The sequence below is a fragment of the Erythranthe guttata genome, chromosome 12, assembly GCF_056151865.1.
Source record: "Erythranthe guttata isolate IM_541 chromosome 12, IM_541, whole genome shotgun sequence".
NCBI lineage: Eukaryota > Viridiplantae > Streptophyta > Magnoliopsida > Lamiales > Phrymaceae > Erythranthe > Erythranthe guttata.
The window spans coordinates 10,087,414-10,106,709 of NC_142544.1; the positions used below are offsets into that span (position 1 = coordinate 10,087,414).

The 19,296-nt window shown below is 36.9% G+C and overlaps 2 long non-coding RNA genes across 3 annotated transcripts; both read right to left on the reverse strand.

Annotated features, from left to right (window-relative positions):
- Positions 1–850: 850 nt before the first annotated feature.
- LOC148766427 (uncharacterized) lies at positions 851–4,855 on the reverse strand. The gene is made up of 2 exons (XR_016034915.1): positions 1,500–4,855; positions 851–938 (listed from the first exon to the last, which is right to left on the reverse strand). It is a non-coding gene; the product is annotated as an uncharacterized LOC148766427 (long non-coding RNA).
- A 2,192-nt stretch (positions 4,856–7,047) lies between these two features.
- On the reverse strand, positions 7,048–8,327 carry LOC148766428 (uncharacterized). Of its 2 annotated transcripts, none has more exons than XR_016035081.1 (3): positions 8,125–8,327; positions 7,428–7,713; positions 7,048–7,243 (listed from the first exon to the last, which is right to left on the reverse strand). It is a non-coding gene; the product is annotated as an uncharacterized LOC148766428 (long non-coding RNA). The 2 variants fall into 2 exon arrangements; XR_016035080.1 differs by having other exon boundaries at positions 7,428–7,524; positions 7,641–8,327.
- Positions 8,328–19,296: the final 10,969 nt, after the last annotated feature.

The following is a 19,296-nucleotide window of genomic DNA, read 5'->3' on the forward strand; positions in this document are numbered from 1 at the left end:
TTATCCCTCCACTCCGTCCCGAGTGGCCACTCGGTCGGAAACAAGCAAGTGGCACGACCGGAACGTGCCGATTCGGCTCAAGAACATTTAACTCCAAACGAACGTGAGTCCGAACCATCAGGAGGTACCATTCGGGAGACCAGTCATCGTCAGCCTAATACTGCCCGGTCGTCTTGCCGAAATGGTTCTAGGGCCCAGCTCCCCCAAGAGCGTCCTCAAGGGTGGGGACAATAGGTTCAAGAATCAATATCATTCCTTTTAGGAATATCAAGTCATTCATTTCAAGAATCAATTCAAGAATCAAGTCAATCATTCACAAGATAAGTCACGATCATGATAGTTGAATATCAAGTCTCAGGATAATGAACATGTTCGAGAATTCAGTTCAAGTCAAGAAGTGAATATTCATGAATATGAGAGTCAAGAAGAACCATAAGTTCAATATCGGATTCCAAGAACGAGTATATCAATATCTCAATGAATTCAATAAACATGAGATTCAAGTTCGAGCCAACGAAATATTTATTCTCGGAAAGCATTCAAGACAAGATTTTGAGAATAAATATAGTTCAATATCGATTCAAGGAAAATGTTCATGCCAAGAATCAGGTATAAGAATTAACCGTGAACATAGCAACCAAGAGAAATGACAAGTTGAAGATTTCAGGAAACAGGATCAAGGTTCCAAGTTCGAGCCAAGAAAACAATATGCTCGCAGAACATTAAGGATCATATTTCAAGAACAAATATAATCAAGGTATCGAAGGCTTCAATATATACAAAATATTCGGTTCAAATAAAGGAGATATTGTGCGCAGGAAAGAAATTGGATAAGGAGTCATAGTTTCTCACCTGGAGTCCAACGCTAGTGTTATAGAAGTGCTATAGAAGCATCTTTAAGCTTAAACCTTGAGTGAGAGCTTTACTACGCTCAACACCTATGAAAATATTAGAACTAAATAAGATTCCAAACAGTAATATAGCCATATTACCATCCACTATATGACATAGTCAATTTCTTAAACATATACTAAGAATTGCTTCTCGTGGCACTCTATTCAAATAATCACTGCGATCGTCGTAGCTATCCGAATGACCTAAATAATATATATAGTTAAAGATAACATTTGTATCTACAAGTTTACTAAAGACACTAATCCCAAACTAACAACATAACCCGTCCATAACAACCCCGAAAGATGGACACATAAACCCTAAGATTTTCGGATAATTTTGTTTACTGTCACAGCCCGTTTGAAAAATCATAACAAATTGTAAGGTTATCCAAATTGTCCAAATAACACATCAAATGAAACGTGGAAGTTTAATCTACAAGTTTCATGAAGGCACATAGCCCAAATTATGATCCCAACATATCGAAAACAGTCCCGCAAGAAGATACTCAAAACTGCCCTGTTTCCGGCAGATTACTGTCATCGGATTCCGACCTCTAAAACACGTATATTGAATACTCTAATTCGATACAATTGAACACTTACTTATAGTTTACGATTTCCTCTACGAGTTTTGTGAAGGAATTATTCCCAAATTCTTACTCCAAACCCTTCGATTTTGGCTCCGAAAACAGGTGCGGCAGCAGATTTCATTATAAGTCCAGCGAGCAGGCTGAACTTCTCGCCCAATTCCGGCAACCACCGCCGATTAATACTACCGAGCTCCAACACCAATGGAAAGCTAACATCTCGAGGTTTCTAACCGTGTGTCCTGATCGTCAATATTCAACCTTTAAGGCCTCCGAGCAATTAATTCTTCAAAGGACCAAAAGCTGAAATTCAGATTTTGGACAGCTTATCTTCTTTGTCGGATTCCAGCCACCACCGCCGGCGACTGCTGCTGGAGACCACCACCACTTTAAATCTGACTTCCCAATATTTCTAATCATATGAGCTGATCATTAATACCCTTTGCTAAAGCATCCACGCAGCCCCGATTATGCTGATAATATGAATTGGGTATTTCAGCCAAGAATCAATATAGAGAGAGAGAGAGAAGAGAGGAAGATAGAGAGAAAGAGAGAGATGATGAGAGAGAGACGGTGAGGTAGAGAGACGGTGAAGGAGAGAGAAGAGTTGGGGAGAAAAGAAGAAACGTGGCTGCCAAAGGAGTATTGTGAATTGACGATGTACACGTCAATTCCTATCTCAAATATAAATTCTGAAAATTGGCTATAAGGCCAAATTGTTTTCTTAATTACTAAATAGATGCCACAACTTTAGATAATTACAATTCTACACGTCCCATCAAATTCGAGATATATTATAATCTCATATCGACACATATTAACTAATTAAATTCAATTATTCCCAGACTTAAACAACTTACATATTTACGGGGTGTTACACTCTTCCCTCCTTAAAAGAATCTGGTCCCCAGATTCTCAACTATTATTCGAACATGGAAATACAATTTCCTAAAATTATCTTCTTGCTCATCCGTTGCATCAACTTGGTGGTTTCTTCATAACACCTTCAAGTCTTGTGATTGAGGAATTCGTTATCATGATAGATATGACTTGTGCGTATAGTCTCTAGCAAGTATAGAAGTTGGTGCCGACAATAGCGACCGATTTCTATTCATATGATAATTTATCTTCAAGCCATGTCGCTTCAATGAATAACATTCGAAATCGATCAAAATGGTGTTAGCTTAGTCGGTATACCTAAAACATATCATAAATTGTTTCCTTAACAATCTATATGTTCCAAACTTGGTATTGACTTAAGTAACGAGTCAAACTACTATCGTAATGAATTCGAAATTACTTATTTCATTCAAATCTGAGGTAGTACTAGAAAGTACTGCTTGTGGAACCTTAATATCTGCGGCACCATTAGCAATATCGTACAGTTCATTGGTCTCATACTCGATGTAGCCTTACCGTTGAGCAAGATGCTAAATATTTATAACGTTCTAGAAGTTGAAGGCCGAGATATAGTTCGTAAACCAATTAATGGGACTTGTGAGGTACATCAACTACGAGGAAACAATCGAGTTAGGGTTGTAGCCAGGAGTCCTACAAATGGTCTGATGAGAGGAATGAAAGGGATTAATAAGGGTCTCACATCGTTCGAATCTTTAAATTTCTCCCTAGTTATCCGTGTCACCTTACTCAAGAGAACGTGTTTCTTCTCCTCTGTTTCGCTCGAAAATTTGATGCAATTAGAATTATATATCTAGTTCCACATTTGCATAGCTCTTTTGACGATCTCGTGTAGACTTTGATCTTTATTTGATAAGTCGAACTTTACCGTAGCATTCCCTATGAACTCCAATCACCACTCTTTGCATTTGCTATCATTGGCTATCCGCCTCTCTAGTCTTGAATTGCAAACTCAATTGACACTTTATTCCATGAACACTGCGAAAATGTTTGTATTCCAGCTTGATAGATTCCCAATTATCACAGTAATCTGCGTTATACGTTCTCAATGTTCCTTCAATGTTTTCAGTCATCCACTCACACGAGAGTTAGATTTGAGAACGTTTCTCGTACCGAGCTGAGATTTCGTCCCATATTGCGGATAGTTGCTTCCATAAGGACGAGATGACTCATAATCTATATCGAGATAATGTGAGTTAGCTACAAGAGATAGATTTCGGATCTAAATTATCTTCAGGAGACAAGGAGGCAACTACTTTCCCGGTCCACAAAAATTCTCCTCTCATTGGTCTACATAAAGTTGAATTGAATGCACCACAATTACAATCAAAGAGGACGGGCCTGCCTGATTTACTTATGGTATCAACATAGGACACTAGAAGAGCTTGATTATAGATGGCGTTCGCAAGGAAATGGTTTTCGAACAATATATCGACCAGGCAACGGTTGATGGAAGAGAGCTTTACTTCTAAAATCAAGAGTAATCGAAAATGGCAACGGTTGATACAATCTTCCCGTGGTTTCGCAACCGCATGCCTAATAAATACTTATCGTAGAGAAGTCATGACTCAGAATATCCGACAATTGAGTAGCCTTCATTTCATTCAATTCACTACTATTTCAACATAGGTGAACTTGTCTAATGTCATTGTTCGACACTAAGCACGCTTTAATCATGTCCGAACATTACACACATTATGTCTATTAATGCCGATGGTGAATTACTTCAACCAAACGACATGACGGGCAAAACTTATTTATAGCAAGTTGATCATCAAGGACGAATTCTTGTAGTTGTTCGTTCACATCTTACAAAGAGAAGTGCAATCCTCTATAGTGTTATTGACATAGGTGTTGTACTTTAAACACCTTCTCCACATAGCACTTAGCTCTTGATATTAACCAAATAGAATTGCAAAAACAGATAATCCAATGTCAAGATATAGCTGACTTATCGAATACTAGGGACTCTAGAGGTGGCTCATGAAAGATTAAGAGGTGGCTCCCGTTGGGTAGCACTTTGCCCTGCATAGCACTTAGCTCCCTGTACCCTGACGGTTAGAATCAAGAATTCAAAATGCTCAAGATACCTTAAGAGTCAACAAACTCTATAGAATTTCTAAGTCGTGATAACTACATAATCTTTTTCCGTCGAGTAAGATAATCGTCGAAATTATTCCAGGTCGAATCCATAAGATGATATAACAATAGATGCATACATCTGTAGTCATATTACATGACATTGCCGAAACAAGGTCTATACCTTTAACCCTGAATTAACAATAATCATGTCCTATGAGTGAGAGGGAACAACAAGAAGCGATATGAAGAAGTCGAATCACAAGGTTTCAAAGGAATAAGAAACCTCACATAATAGGCTACCCAAATCGAGAAGTATTAAATAAGATGAGGAATCTCAACAAAGAACGGAACAAGGAAATCCAGGCATTCAAACGAGATCAAATACCTCACTCGTGATCAATAGTGGGGAGGAAGTAAGATAGTCAAGCAATATTGTATACAAAGAATCAAATACCTGAAAAAGTAGGTAACCGAGATGCCGAAGTATTGAAATGAGATAAAGAGTTTTGAAATGAGATAAGGGAGTTCCATTGTGATCAATAATAACAATGGAACAATACATGTACAAGAATTGAATTTTGAGGCCAAAGAACAAGAATCTCAAAAATAGGTAGAAGGATTGATCCGACATGAGAATAATGACAATGGTATAGCCAAATCAAACGAGAATAGGGACCTCAAAGGCACTTAAACAAAATCACGAGATTTTCAAGGAAATTGGAACACTGAAAAAGGAAGTAGTATAGATTAAGTAAAGCAATATTCAAGAAACAAAAAGTCTCGACAAATAGATTCGCCGAAACTATAGAGTGTTCAAAGAGATACAAAACCTCACAATCAGGTAGATGATTAAACCAGGCAGATGATCAAAGCAGATGGTAACATAATGAAGTAAGAAGCCTCACAAGAAAATGACCAAAGTCATGACGTATTCAAAATGAGCGAACGGGAAAAGAAGTCTCGGCAAATAGATAAGCCAAAACCATAGAATATTTAAAAAGGAAAGAAGGTGGAGATGGTAGCACAATAAGGTAAGGGGCTTCAAAAGAAGGGATAATTCAAACCATGTGGAATTTGAAGGGGTAGGAAACCTCACAACATTGGTAACCAAGACTATGAGGTATTAAAATGAGATAAGAAAATCTATTACGATCCACAAATGAAATTAGACAGTATAGGCCAACGAAGCAAAATTGAATTCATTGGAATGATAAGGAGTGAACAAAAGAACTCCCGAATATTTGGTTCACCGTAAATCAATACTCAAAACGAGATAATATGGTTTCGATAAAGGAAGTCAAGTTATGAAGTAAAAAGGAATGGGATATCTGCAAGAAAAGGTGTTACCAAATTCAAGTGAGACTAGAAACCTCACTCGTGATCAACATTGGAGAATTGGGAGAATTGGAAGTCAATTGAAGTAACCAAAAGAACCGAGAATCTAAAACTGCGTCGCAGGTTGTGTATGATAGATATTTCTACGGGGTATTCCTAACTATCTATATGAGTAATAGACGCTAAAGAATTATATCAATGCCTTTAATACTCGATTACTACCTATCTTCTCATTTTCCCAAGATTAAATTCATAGCTCTACAATTCTCAAAGATCCCTTTTCATCATCGCTCGGGCATCCAACCCAAAGCTTTACCAACCCAAAGCTTTACCAACCCAAAGCTCTGATACCACCTGTAGCGCCCCGCCCCGAGTAGCAGGCACCTCGTGGCGGAACACCACTCAACATGCCGTACATTCAATGACCCCAAATATTCTCCTCAAAATTTCGACGATCAAAACATTAAACCCCCAATATCTATACTATCGTGTTTACAACAGGAGGTTCTATTACAAGTCGACTTCGACACCACTCACTCTATTACAAAATTCTCGATCAAAGGATTCCTATACGGAACATAAATAGAGATACTTATCGACGAGACTAATCGGAGGCATACACGAGCTTTAACTCTTAGTATGAAAATTTAGGTATAAATCTTTCTTTTACCTGCGCATTAATATCAGAAAGGAGAAACGAATAAGTCCGAATGACTTAGTGAAAAACATATGATCCATGAGTATGATGAGAATCAACAGAACAGAACATATATCGAGAGACTTTACAAGAATTTCATTAACAGGAGTTTAACATCACTACAAGAAAAAGTCCTTTTAACAACACGCGAAGCACGTCGTCAAACTATTTCGACAACATTCGGGCGCACGTGGTTGACCAACATGTTGTTAAAAGTGACCGAATAATAACAACGTGCCAAGTACGTGGTAAACGGCGTTGTCGTTTATATTACAACAACATACATCGTATTTTGCGCTATAGCATTCACAAGATTCATATGCATGTTGTGGCTGGTGTTACCACCACAGACCAGTGCATCTTGCAATAGAATTTTAACAACATTTATATGCATGTTGTAATTTTTACTTACTTTCACAAAAAAAATTTTACTATATATAAATAAATCAATATTTTCCATTTTCAAATAATTTACTGGAAATACAATTATCCATAAAAAAATATCATTTCATTAAAATAATTATTCGTTACAATAAAGTATCTATCATTCTCAAAAGTGATAAACTCATCTACATCACTATTAGCCTTCCACAAACGAAACAAAAAATGATCAAAAAACAAGAAAACCCAATGTAAATTTTGTTTGATTAAGCAAAAAAAATAGAGCTCTTGTATAGGACATTGATGCTAACCTCTCTAGCTACCACATGGCATCGATACCAACATCTCTGTCAAGAAGAAAGAGCTTAGGTTATTTTACTAAAATAAGGTTGAATTCAATAACAAATACGAGAGAGAGAGAGAGTTCTTATCTTGTTTCGCTACGTAGCTGCAACACTTAGACTATAATCAATCATGTAAGAGATAGTTTATGTGTAAGAGAAAAAGTTTATATACTATATTAATACTTACCACATTGTTATAACTGAAGTTAATTTCCGAGTCCGGCATCAATCCTGCTACCAAAACAAGAATCTCGAAAGTATTCTAGACTTATTAAAGTACAAACCTGTCGATTATGAGAAAATAAAAGCTACTAAAATGAGCATATAAACAATAGTGAAAGCAAGTCCGATAAAAAACATTTGATGCCAACCTCACTACCATGAATAAACAAATTCTTACCAAAATTTGTTAATTTGCTAGTTTATGTTTGCCCAAGTCATCAGATCTCAAGCGAATGATTACATGGACATTCCTGGAAAAAAAAAGATCTTTCTCTTTTGTTAGTCACCATAAAGTAGCAAAAATGGTTCAGGGAATCTTATTTGTATAACAACACATGTTCTTCTTCGATATATAAAAGGAACTTGAAGAAAAATTCAAACTGCAAAAGGTTACTCACAGTACTTTATATCCTACAAACCCATCAAACTACCAATATAATATTCATCTAGAAATCCCTACAACAACCAGTTCTGATTTCTAGACCAATACTTCTTCTATTTGCAATTCAGCCATTACATTTCATTACAAAAGACAATAACTTAATATAATATATACCTACATAGATTGATAGAGGTGATCACAGTTTAAGCAAAAAAATTCTGCATATATAAAATCAATTTGGGGTGCACCAGCAAAAACGAGAGACATAGAGAGACCTTACATAGAGAAATCGAATCGAATAATTCGTTGTTTGATGGCTGTCTCCTATCTTCGTGTGCGGTGGAGGTTTATCTGGTCGTAAGACTCTGTTTTGGCAAGAAAAAAAAAAAAAAGCAGAAGGGGCCCACGCGCTTGACGGAGTGCGGTGCTAAGGAGCCACCGACGGAGGAGGAGCATCCACCACTGCGGAAGCCAAATAAGAAACCACCAATGGAGGCGAGGTTGTCCGCCTACGTAGGCGGCAGAAGCGGTGACCTCGATGCTCGTCGCCGCCTAAAGCGGCGAGCGCTTCGCATCGCTCTTCCCGGTCGGCAATCGGTGGAGTATAAGCCTAATTAAGAGAGGCAGCGGCGGACGTTGGATGAAAGGGCAATGTGCAGTGTATATAAATTGAACCTCTCCCCCTGGACGGTGGCCAACGAGTGTGAGGGGAAGAACGTGAGAAGGGGGGGAAGGGCAGAAATAAAATCGAAGAAAAGGAGAAGGCAGCGGCAGGTAACGACGTCGTTTTACATGTTTGGGGGCCAAAAAAAAAAGGGGAAAGAAAATAATGTGGGGATAATTGACAACATCCGCTCTTATATATATGTAATATATATTTACAATTATTTTACTCATAAACTACGACCAGTAGATTTTCCTCAAAAAGAAAAAAAAAAAACTACTAGCACTAGAACACATTATATTATATATCAATACAAAGTAACATTAATTAATTTAATTTTTTTTTTTAAATGTGTGGTCTTAAAAGTTAGAACTTATAACAAGACATGGTAACATAAATAATAATGCCGACAATTCTTAAACTGGTTGTTCATTCGACAAAATTTGAATAAATTTACAACATGCAAGTGCATCTTGTAGTATATAGTAAATAATGACAAGAAACAACGCATCTTGTTATATTGGTTGAACATTGAATAATTTTACAATGTGCTAATGCAGCTTGTAGTAGGTTAGTTTAACAACATGCAACCTAAGAGTGTTGTAAAATACATTGAGTTGTCGCTAATAACAACATGCATTAAAAGCATGTTGTAGAATATATAATATTACAACATACTTTTCATGCACGTTGTCAATTATGTGTTGTTGAAAGTCATTTTTCTTGTAGTGCATGTACAAGAGTGTAACATGTACGGCTTGAGTTCAATATTTGGTAGGGTCTCCAACCTTGTAACTCCCAACAAATAAAATCATATCACATCCTTATCCCTCCACTCCGTCCCGAGTGGCCGCTCGGTCGGAAACAAGCAAGGGGCACGACCGGAAAGTGCCGATTCGGCTCAAGAACATTTAACTCCAAACGAACGTGAGTCCGAACCATCAGGAGGTACCATTCAGGAGACCAGTCATCGTCAGCCCAATACTGCCCGATCGTCTTGCCGAAATGGTCCTAGGGCCCAGCTCCCCCAAGAGCGTCCTCAAGGGTGGGGACAATAGGTTCAAGAATCAATATCATTCCTTTTAGGAATATCAAGTCATTCATTTCAAGAATAAATTCAAGAATCAAGTCAATCATTCACAAGATAAGTCACGATCATGATAATTGAATATCAAGTCTCAGGATAATGAACATGTTCGAGAATTCAGTTCCAGTCAAGGAGTGAATATTCATGAATATGAGAGTCAAGAAGAACCATAAGTTCAATATCGGATTCCAAGAACGAGTATATCAATATCTCAATGAATTCAATAAACATGAGATTCAAGTTCGAGCTAACAAAATATTTATTCTCGGAAAGCATTCAAGACAAGATTTTGAGAATAAATATAGTTCAATATCGATTCAAGGAAAATGTTCAGGCCAAGAATAAGTATAAGAATTAACCGTGAACATAGCAACCAAGAGAAATGACAAGTTCAGATTTCAGGAAACAGGATCAAGGTTCCAAGTTCGAGCCAAGAAAACAATATGCTCGCAGAACATTAAGGATCATATTTCAAGAACAAATATAATCAAGGTATCGAAGGCTTCAATATATACAAAATATTCGGTTCAAACAAAGGAGATATTATGCGCAGGAAAGAAATTGGATAAGGAGTCATAGTTTCTCACCTGGAGTCCAACGCTAGTGTTATAGAAGTGCTATAGAAGCATCTTTAAGCTTAAACCTTGAGTGAGAGTTTTACTACGCTCAACGCCTATGAAAATATTAGAACTAAATAAGATTCCAAACAGTAATATAGCCATATTACCATCCACTATATGACATAGTCAATTTCTTAAACATATACTAAGAATTGCTTCTCGTGGCACTCTATTCAAATAATCACTGCGATCGTCTTACCTATCCGAATGACCTAAATAATATATATAGTTAAAGATAACATTTGTATCTACAAGTTTACTAAAGACACTAATCCCAAACTAACAACATAACCCGTCCATAACAACCCCGAAAGATGGACACATAAACCTGCCAGATTTTCGGATAATTTTGTTTACTGTCACAGCCCGTTTGAAAAATCATAACAAATTGTAAGGTTATCCAAATTGTCCAAATAATACATCAAATAAAACGTGGAAGTTTAATCTACAAGTTTCATGGAGGCACATAGCCCAAATTATGATCCCAACATATCGAAAACAGTCCCGCAAGAAGATACTCAAAACTGCCTTGTTTCCGGCAGATTACTGTCATCGGATTCCGACCTCTCAAACACGTGAATACTCTAATTCAATACAATTGAACACTTACTTATAGTTTATGATGTCCTCTACGAGTTTTGTGAAGGAATTATTCCCAAATTCTTACTCCAAACCCTTCGATTTTGGCTCCGAAAACAGGTGCGGCAGCAGATTTCATTATAGGTCCAGCGAGCAGGCTGAACTTCTCGCCCGATTCCGGCAACCACCGCCGATTAATACTACCGAGCTCCAACACCAATGGAAAGCTAACATCTCGAGGTTTCTAACCGTGTGTCCTGATAGTCAATATTCAACCTTTAAGGTCTCCGAGCAATTAATTCTTCAAAGGACCAAAAGCTGAAATTCAGATTTTGGACAGCTTATCTTCTTTGTCGGATTCCAGCCACCACCGCCGGCGACTGCTGCTGGAGACCACCACCACTTTAAATCTGACTTCCCAATATTTCTAATCATATGAGCTGATCATTAATACCCTTTGCTAAAGCATCCACGCAGCCCCGATTATGCTGATAATATGAATTGGGTATTTCACCCAAGAATCAATATATAGAGAGAGAGAGAGAAGAGAGGAAGATAGAGAGAAAGAGAGAGATGATGAGAGAGAGACGGTTATTGGAGAAATACAACAAAAGTCAGTGGTTCTATAAGTTAGGATGGTGCCGGGTTGAACACTTCACGAACGAATATATGGTGTTGGACTGACTGTGTAATTGTTATTAACTTAGTTTAATCTCATGATTAAATTTAGGGATTAATATATGAGATTGAATATTTTGTCTTACAATTAGCTGAGTTCTATGTTTCTACTGTAACTTTCAAATATCACGTACCAAGTTTATTGGTTATTCTTAACAGGTAAATGAAGGAAACATGAGAGTCGATATCAGCGGAAGCTTGTTCTAGGGGTGTTTGAACGTGCAATTTTTATGGTTCCTGCTATTATTATGTCTTATTTCAAATAACTAGCAAAGATTATGGTAAGGATATTTACCATTTGGTGAATGGCATTAAATAACCAAAATGTAAATATTTTGTTTTTATTATCAATGCAAATTTTGGTTATGCTCCATATGATTTTATCTTTAGTATATTTATTGTTGTCCATATAATGTCATGTCGAAAATAATTATAACGTGAAGAAATAATAGCAAATTAAAATGCTGCAAAAGAAATTAAATAAAAGGTGTATAATTTGCACCAATTGAATGAAATTGCTATTACAAAATTAAATCTATAACATAAACACATTGCTATTACAAAATTAACTGCAACGTTTGGTTAAACACCACAACAAGTGAATAATAGCGTCCGGTTATTAGCCATGAAAGTTAAACTACAGCAATTGAAAAATGCTATGAAAACATATTATAGCGTTTAACCAACGCTAATAAAAATTCAATAATAGCACACAAAAAACGCTATCATAAAGTTCTCTACAATAGCGCTTCACCAACGCTATAAAAACTCCGGAGTCTATTATAGCTCCGGCAGACATAGCGTTAGTAAAAGCGCTATTAAAACCTACGATAGCATTTTTTGAGCGCTATAGATTACGCTTTATCTTGTAGTGTGAGCGAGTGTGTTTGTGCATGTTTGTTGATTTGTATTAATGTCCTAGGATTGTAGTTTGTGTTTTCTTGATCCTTTTTGCGAATGCACTTTTGCGTGAGTACTTTTGTGCATGCTTTTGTACTTTTACATATGTGCGTATATTTTGTAGCGAGTGTTTTGGTGCACGTTTCTTGATGTGCATTCGTGTCCTCGAACTGTAGCACGTATTTTCATGATCGCTTTTGGAATCCAATTTTGACCATGTTCGAACCCGAATTTGGAAATTTGACATTAGACAGGAATTGTAGCCAGCTAAAATAGCTTTCTAATGCCGCTGGAACCAGTTCATTTGGAGTCCGGATGAGAAAGTTATGCTCGACTTCGTGGACACTACCGAAGATGTTGAGGGATCATCTCTTCTAATTTGATTTTATTTTCCTAATTGCAACTCTGTTCTTACTCTTTGATCATTTTTGCTTCATGGACACCTAATTATCAAGTTGTACCTATAAGATACTAAATCCACCAATTAAAACAAAAAAATAAATTAAGCAATAAAAAATCCACGTAAACGTAAACGTTGAGTGTTATTTCTACACTCTCCACTGTATCTTTTGTATTTAGTGTTTTTGCTATTGTTTGGTTATGCGTGTTAAAGTTCTAGTGTTGTATTTCGTGTTTTCAAGATTGTTGTTGCGAATGTACTTTTGCGCATATTTTTTTACATGTACGTTTGTGCATGTCCATTTGAGCGAGTGTGTTTGTGCATGTTTGTTGATTTGTATTAATGTCCTAGGATTGTCGTTTGTGTTTTCGTGATCCTTTTTGCGAATGCACTTTTGCGTGAGTACTTTTGTGCATGCTTATGTACTTTTACATATGTGCGTATATTTTGTAGCGAGTGTTTTGGTGCACGTTTCTTGATGCGCGTTCGTGTCCTCGAACTGTAGCACGTATTTTCATGATCGCTTTTGGAATCTAATTTTGACCATGTTCGAGTCCGAATTTGGAAATTTAACATTAGACAGGAATTGTAGCCAGTTAAAATAGCTTTGTAATGCCGCCGGAACTAGTTGATTTGGAGTCCGAATAAGAAAGTTATGCTCGACTTCGTGGACACTACCGAAGATGTTGAGGGATCATCTCTTTTAATTTGATTTTATTTTCCTAATTGCAACTCTTTTCTTACTCTTTGATCATTCTTGCTTCATGGACACCTAATTATCAATTTGTTCCTATTAGATAGTAAATCCAGAAATTAAAACAAAAATATAAATTAATCCATAAAAAAATCCACGTAAACGTAAACGTTGAGTGTTATTTCTACACTCCACTGTATCTTTTGTATTTAGTGTTTTTGCTATTGTTTGGTTATGCGTGTTAAAGTCCTAGTGTTGTATTTCTTGTTTTTAAGAACGTTGTTGCGAATGTACTTTTGTGCATATTTTTTTACATGTACGTTTGTGCGTGTCCATTTGAGAGAGTGTGTTTGTGCATGTTTGTTGATTTGTATTAATGTCCTAGGATTGTAGTTTGTGTTTTCTTGATCCTTTTTGCGAATGCACTTTTGCGTGAGTACTTTTGTGCATGCTTTTGTACTTTTACTTATGTGCGTATATTTGGTAGCGAGTGTTTTGGTGCACGTTTCTTGATGCGTATTAGTGTCCTCGAACTATAGCACGTATTTTCATGATCGCTTTTGGAATCCACTTTTGACCATGTTCGAGTCCGAATTTGGAAATATGACATTAGGCAAGAATTGTAGCCAGCTAAAATAGCTTTCTAATGCTGTCGGAACTAGTTGATTTGGAGTCCGGATGAGAAAGTTATGCTCGACTTTGTGGAAACTACCGAAGATGTTGAGGGATCCTCTCTTCTAATTTGATTTTATTTTCCTAATTGCAACTCTTTTCTTACTCTTTGAGCAATTTTGCTTCATGGACACCTAATTATCAATTTGTACCTCTAAGATACTAAATCCACCAATTAAAATAGAAATATAAGTTAATCCATAAAAAAATCCACGTAAACGTAAACGTTGAGTGTTATTCTACATTCCACTTTATCTTTTTTATTTAGTGTTTTTGCTATTGTTTGGTTATGCGTATTAAAGTCCTAGTGTTGTATTTCGTGTTTTTAAGAACGTTGTTAAGAATGTTCTTTTGTGCATATTTCTTTACATGTACAATTGTGCATGTCCATTTGAGCGAGGGTGTTTGTGCCTAATTGTTGATTTGTATTAATGTCCAAGGATTGTAGTTTGTGTTTTCTTGATCCTTTTTGCGAATGCACTTTTGCGTGAGTACTTTTGTGCATGCTTTTGTACTTTTACATATGTGCGTATATTTTGTAGCGAGTGTTTTGGTGCACGTTTCTTGATGCACATTCGTGTCCTCGAACTGTGGCACGTATTTTCATGATCGCTTTTTGAATCCAATTTTGACCTTGTTCGAGTCCGAATTTGGAAATTTGACATTAGACAGGAATTGTAGCAAGCTAAAATAGCTTTATAATGCCGCCGGTACCAGTTGATTTGGAGTCCGGATGAGAAAGTTATGCTCGACTTCGTGGACACTACCGAAGATGTTGAGGGATCATCTCTTCTAATTTGATTTTATTTTCCTAATTGCAACTATTTTCTTACTCTTTGATCATTCTTGCTTCATGGACACCTAATTATCAATTTGTACCTATAAGATAGTAAATCCACCAATTAAAACAAAAATATAAATTAATCCATAAAAAAATCCACGGAAACGTAAACGTTGAGTGCTATTTCTACACTCCAATGTATCTTTTGTATTTAGTGTTTTTGCTATTGTTTGGTTATGCGTGTTAAAGTTCTACTGTTGTATTTCTTGTTTTTAAGAACGTTGTTGCGAATGTACTTTTGTGCATATTTTTTTACATGTACGTTTGTGCATGTCCATTTGAGCGAGTGTGTTTGTGCATGTTTGTTGATTTGTATTAATGTCCTAGGATTGTAGTTTGTGTTTTCTTGATCCTTTTTACGAATGCACTTTTGCGTGAGTACTTTTGTGCATGCTTTTGTACTTTTACTTATGTGCGTATATTTTGTAGCGAGTATTTTGGTGCACGTTTCTTGATGCGCATTCGTGTCCTCGAACTATAGCACGTATTTTCATGATTGCTTTTGGAATCCAATTTTGACCATGTTCGAGTCTGAATTTGGAAATATGACATTAGACAGGAATTGTAGCAATCTAAAATAGCTTTCTAAAGCTGCCGGAACCAGTTGATTCGGAGTCCGGATGAGAAAGTTATGCTCGACTTCGTGGACACTACCGAAGATGTTGAGGGATCCTCTCTTCTAATTTGATTTTATTTTCCTAATTGCAACTCTTTTCTTGCTCTTTGATCATTTTTGCTTCACGGACACCTAATTATAAATTTTTACCTATAAGATACTAAATCCACCAATTAAAACAAAAATATAAATTAATCCATAAAAAAATCCACGTAAACGTAAACGTTGAGTGTTATTTCTACACTCCATTGCATGTTTTGTATTTAGTGTTTTTGCTATTGTTTGGTGATGCGTATTAAAGTCCTAGTGTTCAATTTCGTGTTTTTAAGAACGTTGTTGCGAATGTACTCTTGCGCATATTTTTTTACATGTACGTTTGTGCATGTCCATTTGAGCGAGTGTGTTTGTGCAGGTTTGTTGATTTGTATTAATGTCCTAGGATTGTAGTTTGTGTTTTCTTGATCCTTTTTGCGAATGCACTTTTGCGTGAGTACTTTTGTGCATGCTTTTGTACTTTTACTTAAGTGCGTATATTTTGTAGCGAGAGTTTTTGTGCACGTTTCTTCATGCGCATTCGTGTCCTCGAACTATAGCACGTATTTTCATGATCGCTTTTGGAATCCAATTTTGACCATGTTGGAGGCCGAATTTCGAAATTCGACATTACACAGGAATTGTAGCCAGCTAAAATAGCTTTCTAATGCCGCCGGAATCAGTCGATTTGGAGTCCGGATGAGAAAGTTATGCTCGACTTCGTGGACACTACCGAAGATGTTGAGGGATCCTCTCTTCTAATTTGATTTTATTTTCCTAATTGCAACTCTTTTCTTGCTCTTTGATCATTTTTGCTTCATGGACACCTGATTATCAATTTGTACCTATAAGATACTAAATCCACCAATTAAAACAAAAATATAAATTAATCCACAAAAAAATCCACGTAAACGTAAACGTTGAGTGTTATTTCTACACTCCACTGCATGTTTTGTATTTAGTGTTTTTGCTATTGTTTGGTTATGCGTATTAAAGTCCTAGTGTTCAATTTCGTGTTTTTAAGAACGTTGTTGCGAATGTACTTTTGTGCATATTTTTTTACATGTACGTTTGTGCATGTCCATTTGAGCGAGTGTGTTTGTGCATGTTTGTTGATTTGTATTAATGTCCTAGGATTGTAGTTTGTGTTTTCTTGATCCTTTTTGCGAATGCACTTTTGCGTGAGTACTTTTGTGCATGCTTTTGTACTTTTACTTATGTGCGTATATTTTGTAGCGATTGTTTTGGTGCACATTTCTTGATGCGCATTCGTGTCCTCGAACTATAGCACGTATTTTCATGATTGCTTTTGGAATCCAATTTTGACCATGTTCGAGTCTGAATTTGGAAATATGACATTAGACAGGAATTGTAGCAATCTAAAATAGCTTTCTAAAGCTGCCGGAACCAGTTGATTCGGAGTCCGGATGAGAAAGTTATGCTCGACTTCGTGGACACTACCGAAGATGTTGATGGATCCTCTCTTCTAATTTGATTTTCTTTTCCTAATTGCAACTCTTTTCTTACTCTTTGAGCACTTTTCCTTCATGGACTATTATCAATTTGTACCTATAAGATACTAAATCCACCATTTAAAATAGAAATATAAGTTAATCCATAAAAAAATCCACGTAAACGTAAATGTTGAGTGTTATTCTACACTCCACTGTATCTTTTGTATTTAGTGTTTTTGCTATTGTTTCGTTATGCGTGTTAAAGTCCTAGTGTTGTATTTCGTTTTTTTAAGAACGTTGTTGCGAATGTACTTTTGTGCATATTTTTTTACATGTACAACTGTGCATGTCCATTTGAGCGAGTGTGTTTGTGCCTGTTTGTTGATTTGTATTAATGTCCAAGGATTGTAGTTTGTGTTTTCTTGATCCTTTTTGCGAATGCACTTTTGCGTGAGTACTTTTGTGCATGCTTTTGTACTTTTACATATGTGCGTATATTTTGTAGCGAGTGTTTTGGTGCACGTTTCTTGATGCGCATTCGTGTCCTCGATCTGTTTTGGGTAACGGGCACGTGTACGCTGCGGAAAACAAAAAAATTATGTGAATTAAACGAATTTAAAACACATAAACACGTGCCCGATAATTATAACAATTAATTGCGTACCTTTGCGCTTCCAGCGAAATTAAAAACAACATACATTGCGTACCTTTGCGCTTCCAGCGAAATTAAAAACAACATACATTGCGTACCTTTGCGCTTCCAGCGAAATTAAAAGAACAACATGCTTAATTACTTAATCGAAATTAAATCAATTATCATGCTCGCGTTTAAATCAAATAATCATGCTCACAATAATAAAACCAATTTCATGTAGACACATAAAATCATACAAGTTTCTTATTAAAACGAACATGCATATATTAATTTACACGTAACTGAATCGAATGACAATAGATTCGAAACATTACCTCTTCAAGCGTGAGGTAGGAGCACTAAGCAAAGCTAGATTGCCACGGAAACCAATCCGTGCAATCCGGGGCAACAACGGCGATGATCCGAGCTACGGCGGCGCGTGTGATTCACGTGTTGTCCTTGAAGCATCAATCGAACGAAGACTCGAGAAGATGGCCAGCTGCTCTTCCCACTCCTATTGATCCAACCTGTTTGCTGATCTGAAATTACAGTCTCGCTCCGACTTCAATATCTCCATTGGTATTTACTGGATGGACAGTTCCTTCTGGAATAATGTCGATTTATGAGTCGTGAAGCTTCTGTCAAAATGTCACGTCCATCCGATCACCGGTTGATTTATGGAGAATTTTCTCGCTGGACAGCGCAGAAAATTCGAGAGCAGTTTTTCAGAATTGCCTTCTCGCAACTTCGATTCTTCAATCTTCCTCCTCTTGGATTTCACCTCGTATACTTCCATCAACTAAACACGTGGCACTAGACACGTAATAGTCAGAATAACGGAAGAAAAGAAAGAAGGAAAGGAATACCGAGAGATCGTCCAACGGGTGGCCGATTCCGGAGAATTTCCGGCGACGGCGCAGTGGTGGTGGCCGTGGGAGAGGGTGGCTGATGGAGAGAGGCAACGGCTAGGGTTATGAACGTGTGTTCTCTTAGTTGTGTGTGTGCAAGACCTATAAATCAAGTATTTATATGTCTTGCATAAAACCCTAATGGGCTTAAGTTGGACCGGGCCCAACAGCTTAAGTTCGTTAGTTCTTTTAGTTGCTCATCTCTCTCAATTCGATGATCGGAAAACTGTAACGATTACATTTTTGGAATCATTATAATGTCCTCGTCATTACGAGTGCCAACTCTCGATTTTCAACTTTCCAAAAGTGGAAACCCTAATTCAGTGCACTTTTCTAAATTTGGAAACTTCCCGATTTAGAAGGTTCACTAATACGTTCGCCTATTCTTTTCCTTTTGTTACTCTCATTCATAATTCCAAATTACGAATGTTGGACCCAATCATATTGACTTCCAATCATGCAAAGATAAACATATTTTACCTTTGACCGTTTATTCAAAGATCTCATGTGCACGAGCATTGTGACCCTCGATGGTTCAGGTGTAAGCTAGCCGTGGGCCCACAACCCTTTGTGGTCAAAACTCGTCCCCTTAGAGTTACGATTAAGATGAAACTCGTTTCACCTTAATCACCCAACGAATCAAGATTGGCGTCTAGCAACTAAGCGTCATGA